Genomic DNA, 12,079 nt, shown 5'->3' with positions numbered 1-12,079 from the left:
TTTGTATTCATTGTCCTGCTTTTAATACAACAAACTGTGAACCACAGACTGTTCTATATTTTTCATCCAATTTAGTCACTTTATTCCTGCGGTCCAATGTTTGCTAGACCACTGGAATAAAGCTTATGCTAAACTTTCAGATTAGATTTTTCATCCAAAACATAGGATGCATTCTTAATTTGCATTACAATGTGCTTTTTACAAGAATAATATATCTTTTTTATTTTTACTTAAGAGAACAAGTGTGTTGTGCTAATAAAAAATCTAAAAGCTTTCAGCATTAGGTTTAGAAAAGCTATCTGTGTTTTGCTAAATACAGGATTCAGATTAAAGTTTGAGCCAGATGACAAATATTTAGTGGAGTAACAATTTCCCTTGCTACTGTCAATGAGGTACATGATAATTTATATCTTTGTTTTAGAGACATAAATGCTGAATGTTGTTCCTCCAGTATGAGCAACATCTCAAAGGTGAAATAGTGGGAAGAAAGTAACAACAATCCTAATGTCACAGTTCTGTATGACAGCTGGATGACAAGGAGGTTAAGCCTTTTATCACGCAGCACTCAAAAGCCGTAAATCATTCATTTTTCAACACGGAGATTACATCTAATAATAAGCACTACAGCCTGCATTGTGAATAAAACTGAATGTGGGGAAAAATTATACCTGACCTTTGAAGAAGAACAATGTTTACTGACTGGCACACTGAGCAGATGAAAATAATGACACAGGTGAGTGACTCTCACTCGGATTTTGTGCTCCCTGTTCGACAAGATAGTCTAGTTTTTTAATGTGTGTTGAGCTCCCGCCTTCAAACATAAAAAGCTGATTAAAATCCTTCAGAAAGTACAAAGAAAAGAGCAATAAAGTAAATATTTTTTTTGTCATATTAAATAAGTGCTTTATCCTACCTTACCTGTCTCAGCTGGCATATGTCCAGTGTTAAATATGCCTATTAACTGACAAAGGAAATGTAACGGCCGTGAAACAAGTGCCACATTAAACCAGAACTATACTCTCCATAAAGACTGCAGGAAGCTGAAAGATTTTGGAAACCCGTAGGCATGCTTACAGGTCTGTCTCAGTTTGGTGGCATTGTGAAGGACTCCATATGAAAAATAGTAAATGCATTTGTCCAACAAACACTAAGGACTTTTAAATTAGTTTATTGCATGTATGTAATGGTTTTAAAGGATGTCCTCTTGAATGGAGATAAGAGCTATGTCCCCTTTTGTGTGATGTAGTAGGGGGAAGAGAGAAAAAGAGGTTGTGAAGGAGGTTCTATTTGACCATCAGGGTCACATAAAATCGTTGAGTGGAAAACGGTATTTCAAAAGAACCTAGAAAAGCCTAGTGGACAACAAAACTAGACAAAAAGTCAGTCTTTGAGGGACTGGGCAGCTCGAGGACACCATGAATGAAAAGGAGTGGGTAGCTGAAGAGTAAAAGCCACTGAAGAGTCACTTGTCATGGTGGGGCTGTCTAATGGCCATCACAACTGGAGGAAGTGGACTCTTAATTGACTGCAATGTGTTTTCCACAGATGGCCTATTAGACCATGGCCGTTCACCTGTTATCTGGCTTGCCAAGTGCTTTTTTGCAGCCAAATGGCCCACAGGCTGGACAAAGGAGGCCAGGGTCTGGTTTGACATAGCATTAGTGCAAACACATTTAGAAGTCAATTACATTTTATGTCGCTTTTCTGCCAACAGTGCACCACATGAGATGACAAGGTTGTTCGGGGGGGGAAAAGCCCTAAAAAGCAGAATGTAAAATGATGTAGCATTTTACTCTAAACTTACATATAGTGAAAATGTATTTAAGTTTCTCAAATCAAAAGATTCCACTGTGTTTTTACAATGTGATAACCGCAACTTTAATTACAATAACTAAGGTAGAGATACACTAAAACACACATAAACACCCATCAGTGAGTTCAAGGAAACATAATGAAAGATTTTAATGGAACTCAAAAAGGCCATGTTGCTGCCTGACCCACAGCTGCATCGGTTGGAGATAATGCTTAGTATTTCATAATAAGAGAGGAACAATAGGCGCATCTCAGAGTTCACCAAAATGGCTGCTCATTATGCAATCTCCACTGACTTCACAGAACACAGTTGGTGTGTTTAGTGTAATTCAGATGTTCCTGTGAATGCGAATCTTAACAGAGTTGACCGTTCTGTATCCCACTCCGGAACAAAAACAACCCAAACGGATAAGAGGTGCGTGAAGGGGCAGCATTCTGTCACTCCAGAACTGAATGCACCGATGACGTTAGTTTGATTGTATTTCGTTTGGATTTGAAGAAGCTTTGAAGACGTTTCCTCCCGGAGGAGAAGACGAGCAGCTTTGGACCTTTGCGGTAAGAAGACTATGGCCGTTTCTCAGTACGTAACTGTCCGGACTTGCGTTCTGACGTACTCGTGAAACTTCATCATCGAGACTGCATCGGACCAGACTAGTGGCATAGATATGAATGAACAGATAGGACACGCCCCTTTGGGCTGCGTGCTACAGTGAGGCTAAGCTAGTGGGAGCAAAGTTTCAGTGCATTCCGTTGATGTAGACGGCGTGAAAACGGAAACAACAAATATGCCGTCTCACTCTGCTGCATACAATTGCACACTACGTCGTACGATCGAGACAAGGAAACTTGGAATGACTTTTCATAGGTAAGAATAGTTTTTAGCTCTTTTTTCATTATTAAATCTTGTTGAGAGCTTCCAGTCTATGAGAGCTAACTAGTTAGCCACTAGCAAAACACTAACGGGAGCTAGCAGCTTGACAACCAAATACCAGACGATTAATAGTAATAGTTGTACAAGCAGTAGTAGTAATCCTAAAAAGTACAAGCAGCAGTAATAGTATAAATAGCTGTTAGAGTCTTAGAAGTAGTATCAGCATTTGTAATAGTATTGCAGGTTGTAGTAGCAGTGCCAGTATCAGCACAGTAGTTAGTAGTAGTGGTAGTACCCACTACTACTAGTAGTAGTCGCATTACTATTACTACCACCAATACTACCAATAGTAGTTATAAAGCCTAACCCATATATATCCAGATTACCATCTATGTTCTTCCTCCAAACCCATTTTATGATTGGGATTACAGGCAATTCTTTAGGACTGCTCTCAGATAATTGAAATTTTACTAAACAAGGTTATACTTATCAAATTAAATAACTTTGGTCTCCAGTATATTAGCTACTTCTGTTCTTTGTACTTAATTTATTAGCATGATTTCTTTTTAAATATGTTGTGTACAGACTTATTTCCTTGTCTGTCTACTTTTCTTACTCCATGTAGGTTTCCACTTTTCATAGTCCACTTTTAAAGTTCAGCAGACAGGTGCTCTGCTTTGGCGTGTGACGATGTCATCGGTGATGTGGAGAGTGAAGTTTCCGTTTCACCCACAGTGTGCTTTAGGGCAACCGGGTCGGACTTGATGTTAGAAATACTGACCGACACCTCAGATTTAACTGTCTGTAGTTCCGTTTTGATGGATGTTAAACTTTCACTGAAAGCCGCCAGGAGCTGGGTCTTTAAAATAACTGCCGTCTCGTTACAGAGTGAAAGTAGCAGTTCCTCCTTAATGTCAGAGATTGCAGCATCTGAGGGCCTCTTCAAAAGAAGACGTAGTTGATGAAGGCGTTCTGGAGCAGGACCAGAAAGACCACGACCAAGCAGCCTTGAGATCTTAGGCAGCGTCTCCCTCAGGTGAGTGTCAACGGTGTTCACGGTCAGGTCTGTGGTAATCCCGTCAAAAAACAAAACAGAAAAAAAATCTAGATTATAAATCAACATGTAACCAAAGCACTCTGTGTATAACGCCATGGTATAGGATGTAGTTCAGAAAATGTCAAAGTATAGTATACTTTTCAAGAGTAACATAGTATGGCCTGTAGTTCATAGTATAGAATGTCGACAAAAAAACCCCCATAGAATATTGTGGTTTAAAAAAGTGCAAAATGACAGGATGCTGCCCAAAATTGTCATGTATGATATGCAGTTCAAAAAATGTCATCGTGCAGTATATTGTCAAAATAGTATGTTATTCAAGAAAACATCAGAGTATAATATGTCGTCTAAAAAATGCCATAGAATAATATTTCATTGCACAAGTTAAAGTATAGTAATTTTTACAACTGTTCAAATTCTTATATGTTGCTAAAAAACAACAAAAAAAACTAAAACAAAAAACGTCATAGTAATATGTCAATTAAATTTTAATTTAAAGTTAGTTTAATTGGATTTGATTTGTTTCTTGACTGTCTGATGTTGAGCACCTTCTCCAGATTGATATTTGGGGTTAAACATACTTCTGTGACTATCTCAGGCATGCAGTTGTCTATTCGAAATCCGCTTGATTATGGTTGATAACTCAACAATTAAACTCTGCTCATGGAATGTACATGGGATTCAGAGCCCTGTTAAACGCAAGAAAGTTCTTAATTTGTTAAAGAGGGAAAAGGTTCAAATAGCTTTCATCCAGGAGTCTCACCTGAGTAATGAAGAGCACCAAAAATTAAAGAGAGATTGGGTTGGCCAGATATTTTATTCCTTCTTTACATCAAGAAGCAGAGGGGTTGCAATTCTGATCAATAAAGCCTTGCCCCTTACTGAAGTGAAGGTCAAAAGTGATAAACTTGGACGCTATGTAATGATTTCAGGGACACTATATGGGGATAATGTCTCTTATTTAAATGTCTATGCTCCACCAGTATGTCCTCCTGACTTCCACACCATAGTATTCTCTTCTAGTGCTGCCCCATTTCGATGGTCTCCTTCTAGGTTCATCTATCTGGGTATACATATGACTCCATCCCTCTCTGGTCTTTATAAACCCAATTTTATACCTTTAATCCGTAAAATTAAAGAGGCTCTGGCACGCTGGACCAGCCTTCCACTATCTCTTATAGGTAGGGTAAATCTTTTTAAGATGAACATACTTCCTCGTGTGCTCTACGTGTTCCAAATGGTCCCAGTTCTTCTGACTAGAAGGTCACTCTCTATCCTAAATAGTTCATTATCTTCCTTTCTGTGGAGGAACAAACGGGCCAGATTGAAATTACAAAAATTACAACTTCGCCTAGGAGAGGGAGGGTTGTCACTGCCAAATATTAAATATGACCAATTGGCTTGCCTCGGCCGCTATCTCTGGGAATGGTTTAGAAATGATCCCCAATCCACTTGGCTTAGCATTGAGGCCACCCCTGTGGATCCAATTCCTCTTCGTAATATTTAGTATATTTCTAAAAAATGGGTGGCAAACAGAGTAAGGGCCAATTTCTTCCTTCAAACATTAAAGGGTTGGAGAATTTTTAATAAAATAGGGTCTCAGGAGGATTCTCTCTCTCTATTCACTCCTATTCATTTAAACCCAGATTTTCCCCCTGGACTTGAAGCGCATTTTTCTTATGGTCTGAGAAGGGTATTTGTACTATAAGAGACTTAATCTCTGATGGCACTGTTAAATCTTTTAACCAGCTAACTGAACAACACAACCTCCCCTCCAGACATTTATTTAGGTATCTGCAGATCCGTAGCTTTGTTTCTTCAAAAGCAAGGTTGTATCCTGGTGGGTTCTCTCGTGCTTCTATAGAAGAGGTACTGCAAGACCCTGAACCCCGAAAACTGATAACCAAGGGGGGCACTGGTCATCTTCAACTGCTCTGGGAGGCCGACCTGGGGGTAACAATCTCAGATGATGAGTGGGGTAATGTGTGGCTGAGCTCATCTGGCTGTTTGTCCACCAACAAAGTTAAGGAATCTCAATTCAGAATTACCCATAGGCTCCAGATTACACCAGTGCTACGGAATAAATTTAATCCTACACTTCCTAAGTACTGTAATAAATGCAAGATTTCAGACGGATCATACTACCATTGCATCTATGATTGTCCCTCTATTCAAAATTTCTGGAGAAAGGTTGGCAAAGAAATTTCCAGCATATTTGGTAAAGACATGGAGCTCACTCCGCTGTCCTGCATCCTTGGACTACATCTGGCACTGAACCTAAAACCTTGTATGCTGAGATTGCTCGATGTTCTTCTGTTTAGTGCCAGATGGTGTATCCTACTTCAGTGGATCTCTGACAAACCACCTAAGCTCTCACAGTGGTTACGGGGTATAGTGGAACTTATTCCCCTGGAAGCAATGACCTACTTTCTTAAGGACAAACCTCTGTTATTCTATAAAACTTGGAACCCATTTTTTAACTATATTGGTATGGAGAGTGCGCAGACCCTACAGAAGGGTCTTCATGGACTTATCTGGTCAGACATTCCTAGAAAGAACCAGACTTGAGTTTTGGTATCAGCCAAACACCATATAGTAATACCGAATGCCTGGATATCGGCTTACATACCCCCTCAATTGTCAATTTGAGATTTCAATGCTGTTGTATGTTTTTTTTTTTTTTTTTTTTTTTATTGTTATATATCTCTGCACTTCATACTTTTCTTCTATGAATTCATTTTTGCTTATTGGGGTTTTTCTTTTTTTTCTTTTCTTTTTGTTCTGCTGTCTTCACCGTGTGGGAATGTTTGTTCACCATGTATGGTGTAATATGAGGTACTCTCATTTTTTTGTGCTATACTTTTCTTGTATTAATAGAAAAAGCAATAAAGATACTTAAAAAAAAAAAGCCTGTAGTATAGCGTGTAACCCAACAAATGTCATAGTATAGCCTTTGGTTCAGAAAAAGTCATAGTATAGCATGTTGCTCTAAAAACATCGTAGTATAGCCTTTAGTCCACAAAACGTTGTTATGTCCCGGCTGTCTGAAGTAGGTGAGGAGCAACACAAAAACAGTCCAAACGCTGGTTTCCAGAGGGTTAGACGAGTATTTATTTGAAAGAGGAAGTTTACAACAATGCAACATGTGAGGGGGTTAAAAGCAAATGGGTGTTAGTAAAATAACAATAAATAAACAGAACTAAAAGTGAACTTGATGTTGACATTGATGGGCATTCCAACCAGGAACAAAGTAAAAGATAATCAATACGAAAGAAAACTCTTCCTGTTCACCTCTTTAAACCCCAAAACACACCGCAGTAGCACCCTAAACTAAAACTACCAATGGGTTCTCTGTTTTCCTTTCTGAACAATTCAAAGGTCCCTCTCTATCTCCCCACACATCCACCAACCACTGGAACACATCTCCAAAGTTCTGCCGGGCCAGCTCAGCTTCCCCTCAGAAGAAGTGCCACCACCTGCCAGATGAAGGAGCCTTTTGAGAGGCAGCTGGCATCGTGATTGGACTGTACTTTGGTCTGTTCCAATCCAGCTTCAGCTCCAGAGAGGGCAGGCGGGACGAGTCAACGGAGGCCGGGTGGACGAAAGCATGCAGCTGAGTACAACCCAGAAAACAACAGAGGAGGAGTGCAGTGGTCGCTCTGTCTTCTGGAGTGATTTGATTGGTCACAAATAAAACTCCTTTAACTTAAAATCTGTAAACAAAACAAAAACATATCAACAAAGTTTTCTGTTAGAGTTTGTGTTCTTCTAAGTTTAACTCCAAGATTTTAAATACTTCCATTTACTGCAAATGATTATCTACTCCAAATGTCTCACTAATAATCATTATCAGCCTTAAAAACCCACAAAACACCCCTCTATACTCAACCACACTTAGTACAGTCCGGTTCCCCCTTCTATAAATCTGCTTGGAATCTTCCACTTCCTGTTTGTCAAAGTGGCCTTCTACTTGGACAGGTTTTGTTGGAGGACTATGTCGAAAAAAAATGCGATTTTTCAACATGTTGTAAAAACGTGCCATATGATGAAATAATGTAAAGGAGGCTGTGAAAAACACTATGGTAAGGTTTTCTTTGAAAAAAAATCATCATGAATATTGGCGCAAAACAACGCCTTAGTATACTATGTCGAAAAAAAATGCGATTTTTCAACATGTTGTAAAAACATGCCATATGATGGAATAATGTAAAGGAGACTGTGAAAAACACGATGGTAAGGTTTTCTTTGAAAAAAAAAATCATCATGAATTTTGGCGCAAAAAAACGCCTTAGTATGCTATGTCGAAAAAAAATGCGATTTTTCAACATGTTGTGAAAACGTGCCATATGATGGAATAATGTAAAGGAGGTCGTGAAAAACACTCCAGAAGGGTTTTCTTTGAAAAAAAAAATCATCATGAATTTTCACGCAAAAAAACGCCATAGTATATACTATGTCGAAAAATGTAATTTTTCAACATCTTGTGAAAACGTGCCATATGATGGAATAATGTAAAGGAGGTCGTGAAAAACACTCCAGAAAGGTTTTCTTTGAAAAAAAAAAATCATGAATTTTGGCGCAAAAAAACGCTATAGTATACGATGTCGAAAAAAAAATGGGATTTTTCAACATGTTGTAAAAACATGCCATATGATGAAATAATGTGAAGGAGGCCGTGAAAAACACTATGGTAAGGTTTTCTTTAACATCTGTAAACAAAAGAAAAATGTATCAACAAAGTTTTCTGTTAGAGTTTGTGTTCTTCTAAGTTTAACTCCAAGATTTTAAATGCTGTCATTTACTGCAAATGAATATCTACTCCAAGTCTCTCACAAATAATCATTATCAGCCTTAAAAACACACAGAACACCCCTCTATACTCGACCACACTTAGTATAGTCCGGTTCCCCCTTCTATAAATCTGCTTGGAATCTTCCACTTCCTGTTTGTCAAAGTGGCCTTCTACCTGGACAGGCTTTGTTGGAGCTCATGCAACAAACATTTTGGGTAACTGCACTTTAATATGGATGGATGACTCTGAATTAGAGTCTGTTTTAATGAGACTGAGTTAAGATGTGTAGCTCTGTCATTAAATAGGAAATTAATTCGCGGAATTCACAGGGGAAGGTCTGAAATGTTTGCTAGGTTAGCGTCCCACATGTTTTTTGGCTCAGCTAAAGCTAACTCTCTCCAGCTTCTGGATCTCTTGAGTTGCTTGTTGTTAAAATATCTTGCTAGAGGTGCTGAAGCTCAAAGTCTGAGATGTTTGTTCAAAATAAGCTCATTCTCAAGTCTTCTCTGAACTGTCCTCTTTTGTTTGAACTTTCCCTAAACTTAGGAGTTAATTACAGAGCAGCACATCCAGACTCAGTCTCATTTATGTAGAGATTAAACTTCAGTGTCATTCATTGATGTTAAAGTGCAGTTTTTCAAAATGTTTGTTGTACATGCTCCCGACCAAAGCAGTCCAGGTGGAAGACGATGTGAAGAGAAAGCTCCAGAGGATGAATATCACACATTTACGTTGGAAATAAATGTCCCTTAATGAGATATTGTCATGCCAGAGTTGAATTTCCCTTTAATGATGTTCAAATCTTTGTTGAGTGTTTTGTTGATGTTGGTTTCTAAATGTTTTCTGACACTCGGCCCCAAAGATTAAAACCTTCTACGGCTGACAAGCTGCAACAATTCACACATTATCAACTATCTTTCTGACTAAACTAAGATAAAAAGTGAAAAACTGCCTGATTCCTGCATCATGAATGTCAATCTTTTTGGTTTTTATGACAGTAAACTGAATATATTTGGGTTTGACATTTTATAAACCAAGACAAGAAATGAATTAGTGGAGAAAATAATCAACAGATTAATGGACAAAGAAAGTGTTTTCCAACATATATGGCTGAATTACTCCAACATTATAAGATACATACAATTTTAATTCAATTTTATTTACATAACGCCAATTACGGGTCAAATTGTCTCAAGATGCTTTATTTTTTTTTGTCATATTTAAAATATGACAAAGTAAGAAATTTAAACCTCTTGACTAATCCAATTTATTATTTGTTTTTTAAGAGACTAATGGACAATTAAAATAACTTTCTCCACTAAAACTAATAAACATGGGGGTAAAATAGAAGGAAGAGTTTTAAATACTGCAGTCCCACGACGACAAGAATAAAGTTTCTCAACAAAAACTAAATCTGCTGCTGGATTCCATTAAAGTCCTAAGAAATGATAATAAAGTGTGATACTAAAGCTTTGTGGTGCTAAAAATGTCAAAGATATCAAGTTGAACATCTGGATGGAGGTTGATAAAAGTTGACCCTCCTTCATTTCTCTGGAGCCGACTCCATGGATTTTATGGATGGTGGTTAAAGACCTGCTCTTCTAGTGGTCTTCCTTCTAGTCGCTGTAAAAAGTCAGTCCATCCTGGCCGACTTCAACACCTCTTCATGACAACTTGTTCTGCCTCTGACCTCGTGGAAACTCCAGAAACTCGGGAAAACCTGTCGAGACTCGAAAAACTCGTGGAGACTCGAAGAACTTGTCGGGCGGGGGAAGGTGTGGTGGGTGGTGAGGGGAGGTGGGGGAGTAGAGGGGGGGAGGCCACCACCCACCTCCCCGCCTACTCTCCGCCCTGACTCCACCCAGACTCCGCCTTGGCTCCACCCATGTGGTGACTTCAGAAACTACGATGCCAAAGGGACGACGAAATTATTTCTTTTTGTCTGATCTGTAGCTCAGTGAGTTAAGGATTTGCCTGTGGAGCTGCAGGTCGCTGGTTCAAGACCAGACCCTTCTTAAATTTTTATCAAAATCCTGACAGAGACGAACAAACAAAACTGCCGGTGGTGGGTCTTGAACCTGCGACCTTCCACTTGGCAGTCTGTCTTCTTATCCCCTGAGCCATTCGCTCAGATACTAAATCTTGTATTTTTTGCGCATTTATCATCTATTTTTTGCCATTTTCGAGTTTTTTTTTAATTCGAGTCTCGACTCGACCGATTTTCTCAGGAGGTTGGACTTTAGTCTTTGTGCTGGAGGGTTGAACCCTCAGTTCCAAGACTTTCCAAGCCTCCAGACCTCCCGAGTCCTCAGGACCTGTGCTTTCACACAGTCTGAGGGCTGAAATTTTCAAAGTCCCACAGTAGTTCTCTGTCAGATTTAACTTTCAGACAGTCCAAGGACTGATATCTTCTAAGTTCCTGAGTAGTTCTCTGTTAGTTTGAACCTTCAGACAGTCTGAGGGCTGAAGTTTTCTAAGTCCCACAGTAGTTCTCTGTTAGATTTAACTTTCAGACAGTCCAAGGACTGATATCTTCTAAGTTCCTGAGTAGTTCTCTGTTAGTTTGAACCTTTTGACAGTCCGAGGACTGAAATCGTAAAAGTTCTTGAGCAGTTCTCTGTTAGTTTGAACCTTTAGACAGTCTGAGGGCTGAAGTTTTTAAAAGTTTCTCAGTACTTCTCTGTTAGTTTGAACCTTCAGACAGTCTGAGGACAGAAATCTTAAAAGTTTCTCAGTACTTCTCTTTTAGTTTGAACTTTCTGGTTAACAGAAGCCTTAAAACTTGTGACCATGAGTCTTGATTTCAAATTTAGACCATCCATCTGAGTTCTTCTCAGACCTTCACCTGTGGGTTTTTTAGAAATCCTCAACAAACTTTGATTGTCTTCACTGAACAGTAAAGTTTGTGGAGATCAGAAGGTAACATTAGTTTAATCAATGCCTTCAACTACTAGTAGACTTTATCTGGAAAGCAGTTTTCTGAAATGAGCACTTAGTAAATCTGTCCACAATCAAACCAAGAACATAGAAAGAAGAAATGTTTGAAGAAACAACTTGATGTTTTCATTTCAGACTAGAAAACGCTTTCAGACCTTTATCTGTTTTTGCTCTTTTTGATCGTTTTATTGTCTCTTCTGTTTAATGTGATCTTCTAAAGTCTAACTGGTGTCTTTTCAAATGTTTAGTCTTTAGTTTGATTCTTCTTAAATGTTTAGTTTTGCTCTTTTCTCACCTTTTATTCTTTTCTAATGTTCAATTTGATTTCGAAATGTTTTGTCTTTTTAATGTTTAATTGTTTTTTCAAATGTTTTATCGGCTTGTTTGAAATTTTTTTCTTTCCCAATAATTATTTAATGAAGTTAAACATTAAATACAATTCAATGACATTAAACTGACAAAATATTGAATGAGATAATCAAACGCAATACAAAACATGTAAGTATGACATTAAACAAAATTTTAAAAATACAATTATTAAAAATTACAGAGAAAATATTTTACATAAACATTTTAAAAATGCTTTTTAAACAAAAACATTTTTTTAAAA

The 12,079-nt window shown here is 38.2% G+C and overlaps 1 long non-coding RNA gene across 1 annotated transcript; it reads left to right on the top strand.

Moving 5' to 3' along the window:
• Window positions 1-2,515: 2,515 nt before the first annotated feature.
• Window positions 2,516-9,488, top strand: LOC129347306 (uncharacterized). Its single transcript, XR_008599340.1, has 3 exons — window positions 2,516-2,677; window positions 3,571-3,719; window positions 7,119-9,488. It is a non-coding gene; the product is annotated as an uncharacterized LOC129347306 (long non-coding RNA).
• The last annotated feature ends 2,591 nt before the right edge of the window (window positions 9,489-12,079 follow it).

This window comes from Amphiprion ocellaris, chromosome 17 (genome assembly GCF_022539595.1).
Source record: "Amphiprion ocellaris isolate individual 3 ecotype Okinawa chromosome 17, ASM2253959v1, whole genome shotgun sequence".
In the NCBI taxonomy this organism is placed as follows: Eukaryota; Metazoa; Chordata; class Actinopteri; family Pomacentridae; genus Amphiprion; species Amphiprion ocellaris.
This window is presented reverse-complemented; position numbering and strand designations above follow the sequence as displayed.